Here is a 22,749-nt window from a genome sequence, read left to right as displayed (position 1 = left end):
AGGCAGGTTTGCACAAGTGCAGGGTCCAATTCTGTCTTTATTTAAAATTTTGATATTGTGTATTTTCATGAATTTTAAATTTTTTAAATAGTGCATTAAAAATATTATTTGTTTCGAATGCTGAGTTTTTTGTGCTCCTCCCTTTAATCTGGCACCTGACACTAGTGCCTCCTTTGCCTTACCCTAGCCCCAGCCCTGCTGTGTCCAAGATTCTGTTCAACCAGAAATCATATGTAAGTGGGTACTTGTGTGCTAGGCCCTTGAGCATCCACATTTCCAGACAGCAGGGGTAGTGGGAAAAACTCTGATTTGTCAAGAGGATCGAGGTCTAGTCTTGGCTCTGCCATGTCTTGCTAGATGACCTTGGCCAGGTCAGTTAACTTTTCTGAGCCTCCTCTTACCTGCAGAGTGAGAGGGTGAGGCTGGGTACTTTCCAATTCTGGCAGTCTATGGCTCTGTGACTTTGAAAGAGGCAACTAAGCCAAATTGTTCCCTAGAGATCAGCCCTCAGTGAGCACCCAGTTCCACATCTCAGCCTTCCAGGAGTCCCTTGATTGGCCTCCTTGATGGAGGGGCTTTGTATACTACAGCCTTTCATTTGTCTTAGTTTGAGGGCCCCGACTATCAAATATATCCTGAACTTGACCTCTGATTGCTAGGATCAAAGATTTTGAGAGCTGAAGAGTAAAGTGCCTAGAGATAATTTTGTTTTAAGGAAAATGAGGCTCCGACAGGTGAAGTCAGTTGACCAAGGTGGCACAAGTGTCAGAACCGAAACCCCATCCTCTGGCTGCCATCCAGTTTTCTTTCCACCTCACCATAATGAGATATGATGCCTAACTTCCCGTTTCCCTCCAGAGAATTTCCTATAAGTACTTTGAATATTCTCTCATAATGGTTTCTCCAACTCCTGTGTTTTGCTAGTTTCCTCATTATGATGCTGCTCCCCAGACAGCTCTGGAATTCACCCACTTCTGAGGGATTGGGAGCCAGAATTCTTCATCAGTGTCTTACCCTCAAGATCTTCCCTCTCCCAACCCCATCTTGGATGATTTAACTTCTATGGGGATTTTTTTTTTTTAACTGCCACAAGGTATATAATCTTCGAAAGTGAATTTCCTCCTTGTTTCTTTTGAAAGATATTTTTAAACCCGGAGAGAACAAGTGATGTATAACAACTCTATCAGGTAGGTACTGTTATTATTCCTGTTTTACTGATGAAGAAACTGGGGCACAAAAAGTTTCAGTAACTTGCCCAATGTCTCCCAGCTAAGTAACAGAACCAGGACTCAAATCCAGGCATCCTGACTCCAGGGTTTGTGCTTTTAACCAGCACAGTGTGTGGCCTCTCTTGTAGGCCATTTCACCTCAGGTTGAACAGTTCCTATAATGGGAAGCTTCTTGGGGATCTCCAGTCTGTTGGTGGGCAGCTTCATTAGTTAGAATGTCTTCTTCTTCTTCTTTTTTAAAAAATATTTATTTATTTGGTTGTTCCAGGTCTTAGTTGCAGCAGGCAGGCTCCTTAGTTGCAGCATGCATGTGGGATCTAGTTCCCTGGCCAGGGATTGAACCTGGGCCCCCTGCATTGGGAGCGCAGAGTCTTAACCACTGTGCCACCAGGGAAGTCCCCTAGAATGTCTTCTTTTTATTTGTTGGTATAAGCTACAGGCCGTTGTCCAAAATGGTTTTCTATTGTCTAAATAAGAAGAAAGGTAAAAAGGAGAGTGAGGACCACAAAGAATAAAATCCCTCAGTCTACCCTACTTCCACCAAACATTCCTGACCCACTTCCAGTTCTGTGGGCTTCCTGAAAAGATGCAAAGTTCCCTCTTTCAGTTTTGTGGGGTTTTTTTTTCACATCTTTATTGGAGTATAAATGCTTTACAATGTTGTGTTAATTTCTGCTGTACAACAAAGTGAATCAGCTATATGTATACATATATCCTCATATCTCCTCCCTCTTGCCTCCCTCCCACCCTCCCTATCCCACCCCTCTAGGTGGTCACAAAGCACTGAGCTGATCTCCCTGTGCTATGCGGCTGCTTCCCATTAGCCATCCATTTTACATTTGATAGTGTATATATGTCAATGCTACTCTCTCACTTCATCCCAGCTTCCCCCCACCCCACCTGTGCCCTCAAGTCCATTCTCTATGTCTCTGTCTTTATTCCTGCCCTACCACTAGGTTCATCAGTACCGCTTTTTAAAATTCCGTATATGGAATGCATTTTATATATATGTGAGTTAGCATATGGTATTTGGTTTTCTCTTTCTGACTTACTTCACTCTATATGACAGATTCTAGGTCCATCCACCTCACTACAAATAACTCAATTTCGTTCCTTTTTATGGTTGAGTAATATTCCATTATATATATGTGCCACATCTTCTTTATCCATTCATCTGTTGATGGACATTTAGGTTGCTTCCATGTCCTGGCTATAGTAAATAGTGTTGCAGTGAACATTGCGGTACATGTTATCTTTTTGAGTTATGGTTTTCTCAGGGTATATGCCCAGTAGTGGGACTGCTGGGTCACATGGTAGTTCTATTTTTAGTTTTTTAAGGAACCTCCATACTGTTCTCCATAGTGGCTGTATCAATTTACATTCCCACCAACAGTGCAGGAGGGTTCCCTTTTCTCCACACCCTCTCCAGCATTTATTGTTTGTAGATTTTTTGATGATGGCCATTCTGACTGGTGTGAGGTGATACCTCATTGTGGTTTTGATTTGCATTTCTCTAATGATTAGTGATCTTGAGCATCTTTTCATGTATTTGTTGGCCATCTGTATGTCTTCTTTGGAGAAATGTCTATGTAAGTCTTCTGCCCATTTTTGGATTGGGTTGGTTGTTTTTGTGATACCGAGCTGCATGTATATTTTGGAGATTAATCCTTTGTCAGTTGCTTCGTTTGCAAATATTTTCAGTTTTGTGTCTTTTGAAAGTAAATCCCCACCCTATGTGTTTATACATTGTTCCAGGAAAGGTTTAAGGTGACTCACATGGATTATAAAATACAATTAAGTAGCATAAATTAAAAGTGTATGACATGATCCAGCAATTTCACTTTTAGGTATTCGTGCTTCAGAAATAATTACAGGAGCTTACAAGGATAAATATTCAAGGGTTTTTGTTGTATCATTTTTGTAATTGTGCAAAAAATTGTAGGCAATTTAAATGTACATAAGTGAGGAAATGACTAAATAAATAATAAATAATGAAGTATCTTTACTTTGAAATACTGTGTAACTTAAAATAAAAGGTAGTTCTTCATGTACTAACAAGGAAGGATGTTAGTAAGTGTGGAATTTAAAAAGTAATTTTTAAAACTATATTTGTAAAAAGAATATTTTTATATGGTGTGCATTGAAAAATGTTTGGAGGCATATACTCCAAATTATTAACCATGGTTACCCCCAGCGGTAGAAGTAGTGATAGGAAAGGGTGAGAGAACTTTCAGTCAATCAAGATCACCCCATTATATTTTAGGCTCAAAGGGCAAGGGTTTTTTGAGCACCATGGCTCAGGTCCAACACACCCTGAGTGTTCAACTAATGTTTGTTGAATTGACTAAGAAGCTGCATCTTATCTTCAGTATATATTGGTAATTTAAAGTTTATTGCTGACACAGTAAATAATCATCTGAAAAAAAAAATTCCAAATCAGCCTCTGCCAAAAAAGTATCAAAATTGATTCTCTGCTATTCAGACTACTTTTAACTATTTTATGCATAGTGTTAAAGTAAACTCCATATTTGCTCTGGAGAAAATCATTATTGACATTTTAAAAATTGGTGCTTGATGAAATATTTTATCACCTTCACTGTTATCCCAGTGGAGGTACAGCAGTTTAAAAAAATAAACACCTTTTTTCTCATTTCAGAAGTTCATTATGTGGAAAATAAGAAAAAAGTGTAAAGAAAAAGACACAGAACCTGTGATCCCAAACCCTAAAGGTAACTGCTAGAACCTTTAAATGTAACTTTCCCATCTTTTTTGTATGTTCAGCACTTTTTAAAATAGAACTTTTACTGCGATAAAATATATTTATAACATAAAATATACCATTTTAACCATTTTTAAGTGTATAATTCAGTAGCATTAAGTACATTCACATTATTGTGCATCCATCATGACTTTCCAACACAAGAACTTTTTCATTATCCCAAACTGAAACTCTATATCTATTAAACAATAACTCCCCATTCTTCTTTCCCCCAGATCCTGACAACCATTAGTCTATCTTCTGTCTCTGTGAATATAACTACTTTAGTTACCCCATATAAGTGAAATCATGCAGTATTTGTCCTTTTGTTTCTGGCTTATTTCACTTAGCACTATGTTTTTAAGATTCATCCATGTTGTAGCATATATCAGAACTTCATTATTTTAAGGCTGAACAAAAACCCATTGTATATATGTACATTTTGTTTATTCATTCATCCATCAAGGGACATTTGGGTTATTTCCACCTTTTGGCTATTGTGAATAATGTTACTATGAACATTGGTGTAAAAATATCTGTTTGAATTCCTGATTTCAATTATTTTAGGTATATACCCAGAAATGGCATTGCTGGATCATATGCTAATTCTATGATTAATTTCTTGTGGACCACTACACTGTTTTTCACAGCAGCTGCGCCGTTTTACATTCCCACTAGCAATGCACAAGGGTTCCAAATTTCTTCATATCCTTGCCAACACTTGTTATTTACCTTAAAAAAAAAAAAATCTCCATCCTAACGGGTGTGAAGTGAAATCTCACTGTGGTTTTGATTTGTATTTCCCTAGTGATATTGAGCACTTTTTGTGTGTCTGTTGGCCATTAGTATATGTTCTTTGGAGAAATGTCTATTCCCATCCTTTGTCCACTTTATAATTGGGTTATATTTGTAGTTGCATTGTAGGAGTTTTTGTATACTCTTAATATCAATCCCTTATCAGATTTATGATTTGCAAATGTTTTCTGTAATGTGCCTTTTCTTTCTATTGATAGTGTGCTTTGCACAAAAGTTTTTAATTTTGAAGAAGTCCAGTTTATCTATTTTTTTCTTTTGTTGTCTATGCTTTTGGTGTCATATCCAAGAAAATCCAATGTCATGAAACTTTTCCCTATGTTTTCTTCTATGAGTTTTATAGTTTTTCAGGTCTCACCATTAGGTCTTTGATCCATTTTGAGTTAATTTTTGTGTATGGTGTAACGTAGGAGTCCAATTTCAATCTTTTGCATGTGGATATCCAGTTTTTTTTTTTTTTTAAATAAATTTTATTTATTTATTTATTTGGCTGTGTTGGGTCTTCGTTTCTGTGCGAGGGCTTTCTCTAGTTGCGGCGAGCGGGGACCACTCTTCATCGCGGTGCACGGGCCTCTGACTGTCACGGCCTCTCTTGTTGCGGAGCACAGGCTCCAGACGCGCAGGCTCAGTAGTTGTGGCTCACGGGCCTAGTTGCTCCGCGGCATGTGGGATCTTCCCAGACCGGGGCACGAACCCGTGTCCCCTGCATTGGCAGGCAGATTCTCAACCACTGCGCCACCAAGGAAGCCCGGATATCCAGTTTTATGGGCACTATTTGTTGAAAAGACTTTCCTTTCCCTATGAGTAGTGCTTTTCTGATGCCAGACTTATTCTGGCTGGAGGCCAGACTGCTTCTCTGGGGTTTCCTCACCCTCACAGGTATGTGCTCAAGGGATTGTAAAGTTATTTAACTGTGAACAAAATGAAGACATGATGAACTCAAATCTAGTACTGAATCATGGTGGTTCAGCAGAGCCTAGTGAAAGCAATTGTTCAAATATTGACTATAGAGAGCCTTGCTGGAACCTCAGTTAAGCCAGTTTCATTTGTTGTGAAATGGGGATGATAAGAAGAATCCAAACAATAGCATAAATGCTGGAATGACTATTATGGCTAATAGTCATTATTGTGGTTAATGTTTATGAGGAGAGTACTAAATACTGCTGTGTGTTAAATGTTTTACATGTATTATCTCACTTAATACTCAGAACAGTCTTATGAAGTAGGTGCTATCATTTTCACCACTTTAACCATCCCTGAGCTTCTTTTGTTGTCTATAAAATGAAGAAAATTATATCTACCTTGCAGAACTTTGTATTAAATGAGAATAGTAAATGTAAGGGGCCTAGCAAAGACTATGTACATAGTAGATGCGTAACGGATGATAGCTCCTTTCCTTCAGTCCAGGAAGTGACTCCAATAAACACAAACTACATAATATGAGGATTCTGCTTGGTTTCTAACAATCTTGAGTTTCCTGATACTGCCCCTTCAAGGTGAATAGTAATGATTATACTGTCAGATAGGAAAGTCTGATACCATTTATTTATGAGACTGGGATATCTTGTAATCACCTACCTGTAAGGCCAAAGCAGAGACTATTTATTATCAGACACTAGGACAGCTTCTGCAGTCACTCATCTAGGAAGTGAACAAGCACCAGCAGTCTTGGAAACAGCTGGCTATGTATTTTGGTCCAGTGTGTTAGTGATCTTTTAACACTTCATCATTTTGGCTGATAAAGTGCCATTTCCTTAAACCCTTTTTCATTTTATTACCTTTACTCATTTCCTTTATTTATTTTTAAAAATAATGATTACAGTGAAGAGACTGCCTGAGACCAAACTAGAAGAGACAAGCAGGGCTTATATAAGCCAATACATTAGTATAGTCCTTAGTGGGTGTACTTATTCTGGGTCAGATTTTCTGGATATTATTTGGACATTCATTGGATTTCTCTTTAGCTGTAGCTAATAAATTAACTGACAGTGGAGTCAGTTCCTGCTCCTCAGTGGCAGCTGGGCCCTCCCTTGGAGCCTCTTTACAATCCCTTCACTTATTGCTAATTGATTTCCTAATTCCCCACAGCAGCTGTTATAAGTAAACCTCTTCCACTCTCCTCCATCCCCTTAATCTTCTCCCTGCTCTCCATACACTGAGCGGCAGGTGATTGTGCCTCTGTGATCATTTCTCTTTCCCACTGCCTTTGGGTCCTCTGTCATCTTCTCCTCATCTCCCTGGGGCTCTTATATCCAAGTCCCCGCCTTGTCTTTCAGGGCCTGGCTCCTTCATTTACTCCCTCTCTCCTAGCTTCAATCTCTCCTCTTCTTTTTCCTTCACTCATGAACAAGCTCAAATATTCCTCAACCTATAGAAGCCTAACCATATTTCCCTTGAAGTTAATTTATTTCTCCTTTCATTACTGGCAAGTTCTTAACTTTTTCCCTCATTATAAAAGTAACATAGTAGTAGAAAAATTGGGAAGTACAAATAATGGAACATATTTTGAACACTCATAATCACAGTTCTGGAAGTAATCACCAGTGTTAACATTTGGGTTTCTATCCTTCCAATATTATTTCTATGCACTTATAATATTCATTTATTTCAACATCGAGAGCATTCTGGATATTCTATTTTGTAAGCTGACACTTTTCTTCTGTCAGTAAATATTCTTCTACATGATTTTTAATTATTGCATTAAAATTTCCATTGTATGGATGAATTGTAATTTAGCCATTTTAAACCACAATCATAGGGTTATTTCTCACTGTTTGCTATAATTAACATTATAGTACAACCTTTGCAAATAAATCTTTTCACATATTCCTGATTATTTCTTTAGTATAAATTTCTGAAGGGAAGTTCCTGAGTGCATATTTTATTGCAAAATATAAACATTTTTGAAAGAGTAGCCTACTATCATCCCTTCAACTTTTAACTCCCATTCACTAAATTCCAAGCAGTCCTGGCCCTTCCACCATCACTGAAGCTGCTCTGTCAGAGGTTAAGGTCAACATTGATTACTAATCACAAGTCTTCCCAGGCTTTATCTGGCCTAATCTCTTTGCAGCAACTGCCACTTTCTGTGCTTTTCTTTGAAAAATACTTTTTCCTACCATTTTATCTGAGTCCTTTGACTTCTCTGGTAACACATTTTCAGACTCTTTCCTGGTTCCTTTTCTTCTGCCTGATCTTTTACTTATTCTCTCCTCTTGCTCTAGATTTTCAACTATTGAGTTCATGCCACTGCCACATAGATCTCAGCATAAATTTGACCTGATTTGGGGTCTGCTGGCCTCTGCATCCTCACATCTCACCGCTCTTCCCTTATAGCTTCCTCTCCCCATCCATATATGCCCCAGTCATTCTGAACTAATTGCATTTACTATGCCTTTGATCCTGCTGTGCTCTGTGCCTAGAAATTCCTTCTCCCCTTCTTCACTTGATGAAGTTCTACTTATCCTTCAAAATTCACCTCTTTTAGGAAGCTCCTTGACAACCCCCCACTTCCACTCTTTTATGCCTCCTTGCCCCTTGGCCTGGCTGACTAGGGTGACCCTTCTTTATACTCTCATGTTTGTGTTTCCTTCCTTGTAACTGCCTGTCTCCTCCTTTAAGCTGTGAGCTCCTGGAGGGCAGGAATTGTGACTTTGAGAATTGTATCCCCAGAGCGTAGCATGGTACTTGTCATCGAATAGAGACTTGTAGGAAACGTCTTCCATCCCTTAATCAAATCATACTCTGATCTTCCTCTGGGGACCTCACCACTGCCTTACTCTTGAGCCATAGGTTTGGGTGGGACTGACCTATTCCCTATCGAAGGGGTAAGTCCTTATTGGCCACATTACCCAATTATAGCAAATGACAAGAAAACTTTTTTTTTTTTTGAAAAGAAAAGCTTTCTTTTAGTTCTGTAACAGCTGCTAGAAGATGTGTTTCTCTCCCCCTACATGTTGTATCATAAAGATTTAAGGTAGAATTGTTTACCCATTTTGCCAGCATGAAGGGGTGCCTGGAGCTGCCTGCAGGCTGTGTGGAAGATGAAGCTGGCATCCTGGAAGACAGAGCAGAGACACAGAGTGAATCAGCATATGCGTGCATGTATGTATTATTATTATTATTTAATTTAACAATCATGTGTGTTATGTTTCTTACATGCCAGGTGCTGTTCTACGTGCTTTATAAATATTAACTCATTTAATCAGCATGTCAGTCTTACGAAATAGGTATATTATTATCCTTATTTAACGGTAGAGAAAAACAATATACAGAAAGGCTAGATAATTTGCCTGAGGTAACACAACTCATAAGTAGGGATTTGAAGCTGGGCTTAGTCACCAATCTTATGCTGTCCCTCATTGGACACAAGCACCAAAGGGCTTAAAGAGCAGGGCTTTCTCTGAAGTCAAACATCTATTCAGTGTGATATCCTTTCTTCATTGTGTTTGAAATCTACATGACTGTAGGTCCTGCAGTTGGATGCAGAGTGAGGGAGTTACTCAGGCGGGCTTATGCTTTCTTGCCCATGGCTAATTAACACACAGCCTGTGATTTCTGAGCAAGCATTTTACATCAGAAAATGGTCCCTGCTCAGAAAAAGCTAAGCAAGAGTCTGTCTCTTCATGTGGCTTATTGGATCATGGAATATGGAAGGAGCCCTTAAAGGTAATCCCCTCTGATCCTCTAAGTTACTGATGGGAAAACTGAGGTCCATTGAGGAACTATGGCTTGCTCAGGATCAAAGAGAAAATTCGAGATGCACCAGGACTGGTGCCTTTCCCAGGTGTGTTATGTGTGCTGTACTCATGGTTTGTAGCCCTTTCCATCTGAGGAGACTTTATAGAACACAAAATGTAACAGGCCAGGCTGAGAGAGTGTAGTGACAAGGTTTGGGTCCTGCACTGTTGGAACTAGAAAGCAAAGGGCAAAGGTCAGCTCAGATACAGCCATAAGCAGGACAGAGGCTCCATTGCCTGCCCTTCCTATCTAGGATCATTCTGAGTGGCACCTCCCAGGAAACCCAGAGATCCTGATGGGCATGTCAACGTCACTTTTGAGTCTTCATCTTCCTTGACCTCTCAGACTGTTTGACACTATTGTTCATTCCCTCTTCCAAACTGTTTTTCCTCTAAGGCACCATGACCTCTTGATTTTCTTCCTACTCTTCTAGCTGTTCCATCTCTGACACCTTCATGAGTTCTTTCTCCACCTGATTTTAAGGCTGGTGTCCACCCCAGACCCTCTCTTTTTCTCCCTTGCCATACTCTTCCTGGGGATAGACAGCCATCATCTGTCCCCATGGTTTTAATGATTTACATGCTGGTGTTTCTCAACATCATTTCTTCTACCTGTCTGTCTTTCTGTAAATGTCAGACCCGTATATTCAGGTCACCAGCTGGGTAACTCCACTTGGATAGGAGACTAGATAGGGGCTAAAGAATAAGAGAAAGGATCCAAGAGTGGGAAAAGGAGCCTGGTGGCATCAAAGGAAGGATAGGAACTGATTTATGAAGGATCATATCTAGTACCTCACATATGTTATCTTATTTAATCTTCTCAACAGTACTATTCCCTATTTTACAGATGAGAAAATTGAGGATGAGGGTGTAAGGAACCTTTCCCAAGGTCACACAGTGAGTGAGGAGCAGAGCTGAGGTTCAAACCCTGTTCTGTGTGACTTCAAAGTTGAAGCTTTTATAGACTGTGCATATCTGTGATCCAAGTAGGTATCGTATAGTCAACACCTGCCATTTCCCTAGACCCTTCAGGAGTACCTAGAAAAAGTCTGTGTCCAACAGCTTCTGAACAGAGACACCTAACGGCCTTCAGCCTCCGGGGAGATATGAGTGACAGACCTAGTGTCCAGATATTCAGACATGGTAAGCCTTTTCACTTGCAAAGGCCCTGAAAGGGGTGCTAAGGCTCTAGAGTTCCTGCTAGAGGGAGTTAGTCTCCCAGGCTTCCCAGAGTAGGCCAACAAAGGCTTTGAGAAGTCTCACCCATCCCAGCCCTCCCCAAATCTCCCTCAGGCAGCTATGACTCTCCTTGGGCTCCTCCTGGCCCCTCCCCAGTCCAGATTAGCCCTGATTACTTTGTCATTTCAGGACCTGCCAGCCAGAGTACATCTATGGGGCAGAGTCATCTCTGGAGGCTGAGGAGTCTGGGGCCCCAGCCCTTTGGTATCTGAGTTTTAGGTGCTTCTTGGCAGTTGTGAGCACCTTGAGATTGGGGAGGGCACCGTAGGGTTGGGAGTGCTAAGGGACTGCTGGAGTAAGGAGCCATGTCCAGGGGCAAATTCATGGGGTGCTAGTCCTTCAGCCCACAAGTGTTCACTCATGCTACCTAGGCATTGTTTGGTCTTTGAGGGCAGGAATGCTAGGCCTGCGAGAGGCACGGATAGTAATAATAACAGCTACTTTTTATCCAGACCATCTATATGTCAGAGGCCATACATACACCTTGTCATTTAATCCTCTAGCAACTCTGTGAGGGAGCTATTAATAGTTGCATTTTATAGATTAGATAGTTTAAAAAAAAAAAGAAAAAAGAAAAAAAGAAAAACCTGAAGCTCAGAGAGGTTGCCCATAACTATTGAGAGAGATTTGGGATTGAACCCAATCCCATATCTGTTTATCTCAAGCCTGTACTAAACTGACTAGGAAATATAAATTCCATCCCTATATCAAAGAGCGCACAATCTTTGTCTGCTCTCTGCCCACCAGTTCAGTATCATCTCTTGTCAATGCCCATCTCACCCTGTGCTCCAGACATATTGAAATACTAGCAGTTTCTGCGCGCTTCATATTATCTCTTATCTCCAGAGCTTTATACATGCTGTTTGCTCCGCCTGGAATGCCTTCCACCCTTCTTTTCCCCTGCTAACTCCTTTTCATTCTTCAGGTCTCAGCTTGCCTGTCACCTGGGGCTCTCCAAGGCTATGGACCTCACATTTCCGCTGGGTAGGGGGCGCTTGCACTTCCATTTCCCCTCTTCCCTTACAGGAAGTTCTTGGACTTGTTGGGGAAATTCACAGCTCCCTCATAGTTAGTCTCCCAGTTCGTATGACTGACACCCTCCCCCACTAACTCCAGGGTCTGATTGTTAAAGCCAATCAGTATGTCTCATTCTGACACTGTGATCAGTTCAGGAATGGGGGTATACTCAGAAATAGGGAATCAAGGAGAAACTAGAAATTTTAAGAGCTACCAGAAGAGTCACCTTTTCTATGTGACTGAATGAGGAAGGATGTAAGTTTTCAGCCTGACTATGAGCAACCTAGAGTTTAATAGAGGAGAGGCTTAAGGGTCTGGGTGGAACACAGCAAAGGGGACTTAACCTCTATCATTAAAAATTGGATATTTTGGTCCCCATTTTTACTCTTTGTTTACTTTCAACTTTTTCAGAACCTTGAGCAAGAAAGAGGGGTGCTATTCATAGAGAACTTCTTGGAGCCCCAATATAATCTTTGCAGACACACATACAGACACATATATACATACACATGATCTTGGGGTCATTTTAATGTACTCTTTGCATCATAGTTGCCTACTTTTTTAAAAAAATACAAATTAATATTTTCCCAGATACTTTATTTCTCTATGGCTTTTGTTTATGGTACGAAAGTTATAAACATTTATATGGTTAAAATAATCTTTCATCTTTTTTAGAGTCTCCAGGTTTCCAGTCTTTGTTAGGAAGGTCTCCCCTATCTTCAGTTTATAATATAGTCTCCAAAGTTTTCTTGCAATATTTTTTTCACTGTTTTACTCTTTACTTTTATTTTTTTATCTGTCTGGAATTCTTTTTTTTGTATAATGTATAAGATTAGAATCCCTTTTTACTTCCTCCCACATGGATAATCAGTTGTGCCAGCATCATTTATTAAATAGTCTGTTCTCTTCCTACCAAATTGAACTTCCACGTGTATCATGTGTTAACTTTTTTTTTTTGCCCCTCCACATGGCTTGTGGGATCTTAGTTCCCTGACCAGGGATTGATCCCTGGCCCTCAGTGGTGAAAGTGAGGAGTCCTAACCACTGGACTGCCAGGGAATTCCCATGTTAACTTTTCATAAATACTGCTATTGATGTGGATTTTCTTTCTTTCTTTTTTTTTTTTTACTGACCTGTTTTTCTATTTCTGTTTGACTCTATAATATGTTCTGGTAAGGCAAAACCCTTTAACTTTTCTTCTTTTCACAATTTTCTTAGCCATTTTCAGTCATTTATTCTTCACATGAATTTGAAGATAATTTTATAAAATTCCATTGAATACATTGTTTATATTCTAATTGGAACTAATTCAATGTATATATTAATAATTTGAGGAAACTGAAATTTTTACTTAGTAGGTCTTCTGCTCCAAAAACATAGTATAATTTTCCATTATCCAGATCTCATTTTATATATTCCAATACATTTACTTCATTTAAGTCCTGTCTCCTTCTTATTATATAGATCTCTAAGTGTGTTGTAATTTTGGTTGCTTAAATGTAATACTTTCCTTATTTCCTTTGCTACTGTTTTCCAGTAGAATAAAGTTATGAATTTTTTAATGCTTATTTTATATCCAGCCACCTACCAAAGAATGTAAGGTCACTTAGTGAGATTGGGGAAGAGGTGGGAGTTGAATGTGTTGCGGTCTATGGGGTACAGGGCTAGCTTGGCCTGGAGCCTGAGGGTATCAGGAAAGAAAGCAGACCAAGGACAAGAAGAAGAATTGATTGTGTGTTCAGGGCACTGTGTTAAGTTCATTTCTACTGTGAGCAGCTGTGAGTAATGGAGACCTAAAAAACAGTGGATTAAGCAGAGTAACATTTATTTCTCTCTTACATAAAAGAAGTCTACTGTAGGCAATTCAGGCTCTACAGTACTCAGAAACCCAGACTGCTTTCTGCTGTCCTTCAGATATGGCCCTCATCATTATGGTCCAAGATGAACTCCAGGCATCGCATCAATGTTCCAAGCAGGAGGATGAGGGACGAGGAGGAAGAGACAAAGGGCACATCCCAGGTGTATCTTAAAGAAATTTCCCAGAAGCTGCCAAACAATAATTCTGCTAATCCTATTGGTCAGAACTAAGTTATATATAGCCATGTCTAGCTCCAAGGACTGTTGGGGAATATTTTTATTCAAGATCAAAATTCTAAAGATTATAAAGATTTTTATCTAAATCAAGATTCTAAGATGGTGATAATAGACATATTGGAACTGGCAACCAGCCGTGTCTGGTGCAGGCATATTTGTGGGGATGTGGGGCATGTGATTTTCTTCTGTAGCTCTCAGCTGTTGGCACAGAAGGAGAAGGAGAAGGTGAATGGCACATGGTGCAGAGGACTGGGCTGGGGTGGGGGACAGCAGAAGAATAGGGGTGTCAGGCATGGAGGGTGTGGGCGAGAGAATAGTTTAAGCTTGGTTCGAAAGGAGAGAAGGCCGTTTGAGGATGATGGACTGGGAGAAAGAGGAGGGATCAAACAGATATACAGCTAGAGGGTTGGGAGCCTGAGCCAGTGAATGGCATATATGGCAGTGACGAGACGAACAGTGTGTCTGTGGCAGCAGGTGATGGACGTGGGAGACCAGGATGACTCGATGCAAGGGGTAAGGCATGGCATGGGAGGGTCCTCCCCCTGCACACTGAACTGCTCCAGGACGATGGTGGGAGCAGGGAGACAGGGGAACACAGGCAAGCTGGTGCAGCCAGACAGTGTGAGCCCCAAGGGAGTTACGCTCGTGGGGAGCAATGGTCTTGCACACGGGGGTGTGAGGACACTGGCCCCACCATCTGGCTTCATCTGCTGACTCAGGCAGATAAACATGTATGAGAGAGCAAAAAGTCATCACTGAGGATGGCTGCAGGAGGTGCCTGTGACCAGGTCTCAGTGAGGTCCAAGAAGAGAAGAGAGCCTTCTGTGAGGAGGTGAAGGATGAAGGACATTGATTTGCCATGGAATAAGGAGTCCAGTGGGCACAGAGGAAAGCTTTGCAGGGAAGAGGAGCAGCTGGCATTTGGGAGAAGAGACTTCTTAGAAGAGTGTGAGCTTGAAAATGCGAGAGAGAAAAAAGGAGAAAGCTTACGTGTTGGACAGTGACTTAAGTCTACAAGATGTAACATCTAGGCATGGGGGGTCCACGCAGATCTCTGGGGTCAGGTTGCCTTGGGGAACACCCAAGCTGTGGCTCCATAGAGAGTCGGGCTGGTGCGGGGCTGCTGACAGCGGGCCAACCCACAGATAGGCTCTGGGTGCTCAGAGGCCATACCAGGAATTTCCGAAGACCTACATGTAGAGCAGTTGCAGTCCAAAAAGAGATCCTTTCCTTCCTTGGAAGCTTCCCTTGCCTAGCTTCTAGGGCTCCCAGGATGAAGTCTGAGCTCAGAAACAACCATCACTCACCCTGTCAGCTGCTAGAGACAGCCCTGGCTGCCCAACAATGCTGGGAATCCTGCTCTTCTAACATCCATTTTGATTTAAAATCTTTTATGTTTGAGATAAACTTTTCTCTGTTGACAGTGGGCTGGGTTTGGCCTATTCAATAGGTGTGGGACTTCTGGCTTATGGTAAATCCTGATTGGAAAACAATATCAACACATTTCCTGGTAAATGTATAAATATATATAGATGTTGGCTGTTCCCCTCCCCACCACCAACACACAGCATAGAAGCAATTTGAAGCAATTTAGACGTGCTCAGCATCTGGCCCTCATAAAAGGCCTTGAGTGAGTCATGATTTTACACCAACAGAGAGGGCTTGTCTTGCTTGTGGAGAGAATTGTGTTTACCTCCCATTCTGCCCATGAACCTCTCTATTGCTTTATGATGATCAGTCTGATTTGTGTGCAAAGAGACTGGTGAGATAAGAATTCAGGGAAGGGGAGCAAGAAGAGGAGGAGGATCCAGACAGTTACATATTTAAGGTGAAACTACCAGTTTTAGGGGGTTTACTGTTTTTGCTTTTGAGGAGCAAGCCAAAAAAAAGCAGTGGAAAGAGCCTCATTTTGTGAGTTAGGAGATGGCCTCTATTCCTAATGTAGGCCACTCAATATCTTGGAGCCTCAGTTTGCTCATCTGACAAGTGGGACCAGTAATGGGTACCCTATCCAGTTGAGAGAGAAAAGGACAGGTCTTGCTTGAGTTGTGGAGTGAGCACCTTAAATATGCCACTTCATTTAATACCCAAGACAATCCCATGAAGGAGGAGGCATTAAACCATTCTTCAGCTGAAGGAACTGAGAATTGGAAAGGCTAAGTGGTTTGTCCAAGGTCACTCCGCATGTCAGAACTCAAACCCACATCTGTCTGGCTCCAAATCCTGTGTTCTATTCGTTACTTCATGCTGACACTTAAGTCAAAGGACACATCCCAGTCTCCCCCTGGGAAAGGGAAAAGCACAAGATTGCTTCCCTGCTCCAAGGCCTGAAGTGTCCCTGTGTCTTTTGTCCTCACAGAAGTTCCAGCCAATCCGAGTTCTATTTCCTCAGGGCCCTGCTCTCTGCTGTGGGAGCAGGTGGGTTGTTAATCTGATAAACGGCTTCCTGCTAAGGTGGGAGGGTGAGCTGAAGATCTGCTGAATTGCCCTCCAGAGTGGCAGGTGGGAGACTCCGGTGCCTTTGCCCATGGAGTCGCTCTAGGACTATGATCTGAAAGGATGAGGGCTTTGGGGTTGGTCAGCTCTAGGTAGGAGTCCTGACTCTGCCTCTTGCTAACAGTATGACCTTAAGTTGTCTGACCTTCAGTTTCCTCATCAGTAAAATGAGGATAAGAGCGCACTAAAGGGGGGATGCTGTTGTGACTATTAAATGAGCTAATGTGGGAAATGTGCCTAGCACCTGTGTTGTACATTGTACACAACCGAGTAAAAGGCAGCTGTTGTCTCCATGAGGGGAGTGAGCAGACCTCCAGGAGAGCTGTTTCTGCATTGAGTAGTTTTTGTGTCCCCTCCCCCAAATCCACAACAAAGTCAATCATTTATTCATTTGTTCAGAAAATGTGTTCCAAACACTCACTGTGTCAGTGGCTGGGGCAAACATATACAAGACAGGCAGTGTCCTTGCCCATATGGAGCTCACAGTTGAGCTGGAACCACGTGGCAGAGAAATATCTAGTACAGTCATAGAGGGGGCAGAATCTGGGAATCCTCACCAGTGTGGTCTGTCAAAGAGTCAGGCCTCCTCTTCAGGTGTAACAGATTCTTATTATGGAGTGGTGGAGCACACCCCTTCCTTGGTGGAGACAGGAAAGGCTGGGCTGCCAGACTGCTGAGAGGAGGGGGTGGGTGGTCTCCAAGGTGGTCCTGGCGGAGCTTCCTATCTGGTGTTGGCAAAAACCCACCACCTTTGGCAGAGACAGACTGATGCCAAAAAAAAAAAAAAGGTATAATTTATTTGTTATCTGAGACATTTATAGAGTGTTAGGAGTTGCCATATTTGCCAGGGACAGTAAATGTACCAGGGACCTGTTCCAGCTCCCAGCCCACTGACTCATAGGTCACCTTGATGTTGGGCAGATCAGTGAGTGCTCTGGGCCTTTCCTGGGAGGCAGTGAGATGGGTGCCTGGGTCCAGGCATGGAACTTGGCGAAAGGGCTCATTGCTAGTCTGCTTGGTGGGAAGTCTAAGGAACAGCTGTCCTGGGGATTAGGTAGGGTGTAGGCACAGAGTTCACCCCTCTGGGCTTTCCAGGATCTTCCATGATTCAGCCCCTTCCCATCCTGTTCTACCCCATTATCCTGCTTGTTCCTCAACAGTCAACACCTACACCAAGCTAGCAACTCATGAGTCTCCAAACACATAGAAAGTCAGTCCCACTTCATTGATTTGTTTGCAGTTGGATCCCTACTGCTTCGCTTCTTAGCCATAGCTAGATCATCTCTCAAGCCCAGCTCTCATTCTGCCTCCTCCAGAAAGCTTTCCTTAACTTCTTCTACAGAACATGCTGACCTTTCTCCTTGTGGATCTCCCCATTTTAGTGACTATTCATTAATTATCTCGTTCATTAATTTATTCAATGCATTGGCAAGTCTTGCCCATTCTCTATGAAAAATACTTCCCCAATCCATCTAGTTCTCTCCATCTCTACTGCTCCCACCCTAGTCACCTCTTGCTTCAATTATTAAATACCCTTGTAACTGGTCTCCTTGCTCTTGCTCTGCTTCTCTCCAACCTTTCCATACTCTGTGGAGCATCCAGCCATCTTTTGTAAAGATAAATTAGCTCCTGTCACTCCCCTGCTTACAATCTTCTAGTAGCTACCCACACTCCTCACCCACCACAGCCCACAAGGCTCTACTAATCTGGCACTTGAGTGCCTTCCCAGCCTTTCCTCATCCTGTCATTCCTCTTGCTCATTCTGCCTCAGGCACCTCAGCCTTCTCTCTGTTCCCCCAAAAGGCCACACCACTACCACTCCCTCAAGATCTTTGCACTTTCTGGGCCTTCTGTCTAGAATGTTCTCAGTTTCTCAATGTCTGCCTCCTTCTCATCTCTCAGCATTCTGTTCGACTGTGGTCTCCTTAGTGAGGTATTTCCTGACCACCCTATCTAAAGTAGTTCCTGCCCTCCTCAAGTCACACTTTATCTCATTACACTATTTCCTTTATATCATTAACATTTTCTGAACTTACCTGTTTTCTTTATATTGTCTGCTTCTTTCCAGTAGAGAGGAAGACAATACCTGTCTTGTTCACTGCTCTATCCTCAGAGTTTAGAATAGTGCTTGACACGTACAAAACCAAAAAATATTGTTTAAAAATTTATTATGTGGGTATTAAATATCTTCTTTGTGTGAAGCACTGAAAATCAGTAATTACTACCACTGATTAGAGATACAAATGCCTATCCTTAAAACAGGGTTTCTCAAAGGTGGTCCACAAACTGGTGATCTATCCAGGAGTTTGCAAGTGATTTGATGGTTTTAGAGGAAAAACTGATGGAACATTTTTGTTCACATACACCTAACTAATCTAAAATGAAAGATTAAGAAATTCTATTACTTTCTTAATAATTGTTTCATCATATTCACTGCAAGGACTGCATTGGTCAGTTCATCATAGCTAATTTCAGTTATCAGTTATAGATTATTTTAGATAATGTGTTTCATATCAGGACAGTGTTAAAATTCTTAATTGTAAAAATCTACATTTTTGTTGTTACTCTTGTGTTGCATTAAATTTCTCATGATTCCAAAGTAGTTCATTGAAGAGTAAAATGAATGATGAAGATAATATTATCAATAGTGCAATACAGGATAACTCTCTAAGTGTAAATATTGAATACAGCTCTAGTATGAATATACACCATGAATCTGTATGAGCTAGGACAAAATATTTTATAGGAGTGTTGATTTGGCACAGTAGCTGAAAATGAGAAGTTCAAATAAGAAATATAGTGCTGAATGTTTGAAAAGTGGACTTTATTGTAATGGTCCCTAAGGATATTGTTTCTATAGGACTTTGTCCTATAGTGGCACAAAGCCATCAAATTTTGACACATTTTTTTTTTTTTTTTTTGGCTACTCCATGTGCCTTGCAGGATCTCAGTTCCCCACCCAGAGACTGAACCTGGGCCATGGCAGTGAAAGCCCGGAATCCTAACCACTAGCCCGCCAGGGAACTCCCTACAATTTTTAAACAAAGTATGGTTATGTCTCTGGCAAAGCAAATGATATTTTCCAGAGTAAGTATAGGAAACTGATTAATTTTGTCAGTAAAGGTAGGGAGGAGACCAAAACTACAAAAATATTGTTCAGAGTTGTACTTATTAGAGCAAAATCATATACAAGTCATATTGCTGTGAAGACACCTGAATAACCAGCTTAAGCTGAGCTAATGATAAGTATTGGGCTTGGAGAGAAAGCAGAACAAGCTTTGGGCACAATTCTTTTTATCAAGAGATCCTTCTGAAAGTAAGTAACGAAAACAGTTAGATGTGGAACCTGACTTATGGCTCAAGTCAGTCCTCACTGATCTGACTATATAGACACTTTGGGGAAAAGTTGAAAACAATTTTTATCCTTCTCACTGTTTTGGGATAATTATTAATTTGAAAAGTATTATGTTTTGTTTATAATTTTAAAAATTGAAGTGGGTTCCCAGCTAAATGTGGTAGACTGAACACATGTGTTTACTTTCCACTACTTCCTCAAAATTGTTAGTAAATGGATTTTTAAAAAAGCATAAGTGGACTTCTGCTTTAATCTATGATGGAGTAATAGGGGCCACATTTACCCTGCCACTGTAAACAACTAGAAACTGTACAAAATGTATGAAACACCTGTTTTCTGATGTTGGACTAGAGGTAGTACAGGACTGTGATTCCCTAAGGGAAGAGAGACAAATGAGGTGAGCTCTATCATCACCTAGGCTTTTACCTGGAAGTACATTCTGGATCAAGTAAAGTATGCGTGTTATAAACCCCAGAGCAACCACACGCACACAAAAAAAAACCCCAAAGACAAAAACCCAGAGAGCTCTAGCTAATAAATCAGTTTTGGAGATAAATTGGAGTACTAAAAATACTCAACACAAAATTAGACAAGCAAAAGGGGAAAAAAGATAGGACAAAATATGAAGATGGTAGACTTAAGCCCAACCATATTAATAACTGTTATCAAATATAAAGGTTCTAAACACCCCAATTATAAGGCAGAGATAGACCAACTGGATAAAAAAGCAAAACCCAACTATGCACTTTCTAGAGGGAATCTAAATATAAATACACAGGTAGATTAAAAGTAAAAGGATGGAAAAGTTACACCATGCAAACACCAATCATAAAAAAGCTAGCATGACTATATTAATATCAAAGGGTGTCTTAGAACAAGAAATTTCATATGGGATAAAGAAGGTCATTTTTTTTTTTTAATTAATTTTTGGCTGTGTTGGGTCTTCATTTCTGTGCGAGGGCTTTCTCCAGTTGTGGCAAGCGGGGGCCACCCTTCATCGCGATGCGCGGGCCTCTCACTGTCACGGCCTCTCTTGTTGTGGAGCACGGGCTCCAGACGCACAGGCTCAGTAGTTGTGGATCACAGGCCTAGTTGCTCCGCGGCACGTGGGATCTTCCCAGACCAGGGCTCGAATCCATGTCCCCTGCATTGGCAGGCAGATTCTCAACCACTGTGCCACCAGGGAAGCCCCAAGAAGGTCATTTCATAGTAGTTGAGAGTACAATTCATCAGGAGGACATAAAAATTCTAAGTGTGTGTACATCCAATAACAGAGCTTCAAAATACATGGCAACAAAAACTAATAAAGAAATTAACAAACCCACTATTATTGTTAGAGATTTCAACATTCCTTTTTCAGTAACTAACAGGACAAACTGACAATATCAGTAGGGATATGGATGATATTAATAATACTATCAACCAACATGACCTAATTGACATTTATAGAACACTCTAGCCAACAATAGCATTAGGCCATATTATGAGTCATAGAACAAGTCTCCATAAATGTAAAACAATTAAAATCATACAGAGTATGTTTTCTAATAAGAATGGAATTAAATTAAAAATCAATAACAAAGATATTTGGTAAAAACAATGCACCTCTAAATAATGTAATGGTCAAATTAGAAATCATAAAGGAAACTTTAAAATATTTTGAATAAAGGTGAAGAAACTTTTCAGAATTAATGGGATACAGCTAAGGCAGTGCTCAGAAGATAATTAATAGCTTAGAAAAGAAGAAAGTTCTCCAATCAGTGATTGAGGCTTTTACCTTAAGAAGCTAGGAGAAGAGGAGCAATTTGAGTCCAAAGGAAGTAGAAGGAAGGAAATAATAAAGATCAGAAAACAGAAAAATAGAGGGCTTCCCTCATGGCGCAGTGGTTAAGAATCCGCCTGCCAATGCAGGGGACACAGGTTCAAACCCTGGTCCAGGAAGATCCCACATGGTGTGGCAACTAAGCCCATGCACCACAACAACTGAGCCTGCGCTCTGGAGCCCATGAGCCACAATTACTGAGCTCATGTGCTGCGACTACTGAAGCCCACGCTCCTGGAGCCTGTGCTCTGCAACAAGAGAAGCCACCGCAATGAGAAGCCTGCGCACCGCAACGCTCGCTGCAACTAGGGAAAGCCCGCGTGCAGCAATGAAGACCCAAGGCAGCCAAAAATTAAAAAAAAAAAAAAAGAAAAATAGAGAAAATCAATGAAATAAAAGATTTAGGTTTTTTAAAATCAATAAAGTTGACAACATCTAAATAGAATGATCAAGAAAAACAAGACATAAATTATCAGTATCTGGGAAAAGAGAAAACACTACTAAAATCCTACATTAATTAAGGGGATAATAAAAAGATATTATGAATAACTGCAAATACATTTGAAAACTTAGATGAAATGGAAAAATTCCTTGCAAGACACAATTTTCCAATAGTGACTCAAGAAGAAACATTTCTGAATATCCATATGTCAATAAAAGTGATTAAAGTCATATTAAGAAATGTTTTCACACACACACAAAAAAAAATGTTTTCACAAATTCCTAGGCCCAGATGGTAGTATTGGTGAATTATGTCAAACATTTAAGGAAGAGATAATACCAATCCTTTAGCCCTGAAGAACGTTCAGAAAATAGAATTGGATAGTATACTTTCCAGTTCATTTTATGAGGCTGATATTAAACCAGACAAAGACATTACAAGAAAAATATTATAAACCAATATCCATCAGGAACAAGGAAAAGTCCTTCAACTATTAGCAAAATGAATGCAGCAATATACTAACAGGTAAATATGTCACGATTCAGTAGGGCTTATCCCAGGAATGCAAGGTTAATTTAACATTGAAATATCAATAATTGGGTGCTTCCCTGGTGGCACAGTGGTTAAGAATCCACCTGCCAATGCAGGGGACATGGGTTCGATCCCTGCTCCGGGAAGATCCCACATGCCGCAGAGCAACTAAGCCCGTGCGCCACAACTACTGAGCCTGGCTCTAGAGCCCGCG

At 40.8% G+C, this 22,749-nt stretch overlaps 1 long non-coding RNA gene across 3 annotated transcripts; it reads left to right on the top strand.

Moving 5' to 3' along the window:
• The first annotated feature begins 640 nt into the window (after nucleotides 1-640).
• LOC132367726 (uncharacterized) lies at nucleotides 641-13,905 on the top strand. 3 transcript variants are annotated; one of them, XR_009503846.1, is made up of 4 exons: nucleotides 641-1,187; nucleotides 3,886-3,958; nucleotides 8,803-8,904; nucleotides 13,710-13,905. It is a non-coding gene; the product is annotated as an uncharacterized LOC132367726 (long non-coding RNA). The 3 variants fall into 3 exon arrangements; XR_009503847.1 differs by lacking the exon at nucleotides 13,710-13,905 and adding an exon at nucleotides 13,642-13,708; XR_009503848.1 differs by lacking the exon at nucleotides 13,710-13,905 and adding an exon at nucleotides 10,563-10,638.
• Nucleotides 13,906-22,749: the final 8,844 nt, after the last annotated feature.

Source organism: Balaenoptera ricei, chromosome 1 (assembly GCF_028023285.1).
Source record: "Balaenoptera ricei isolate mBalRic1 chromosome 1, mBalRic1.hap2, whole genome shotgun sequence".
Classification (NCBI taxonomy): Eukaryota; Metazoa; Chordata; class Mammalia; order Artiodactyla; family Balaenopteridae; genus Balaenoptera; species Balaenoptera ricei.
This window is presented reverse-complemented; position numbering and strand designations above follow the sequence as displayed.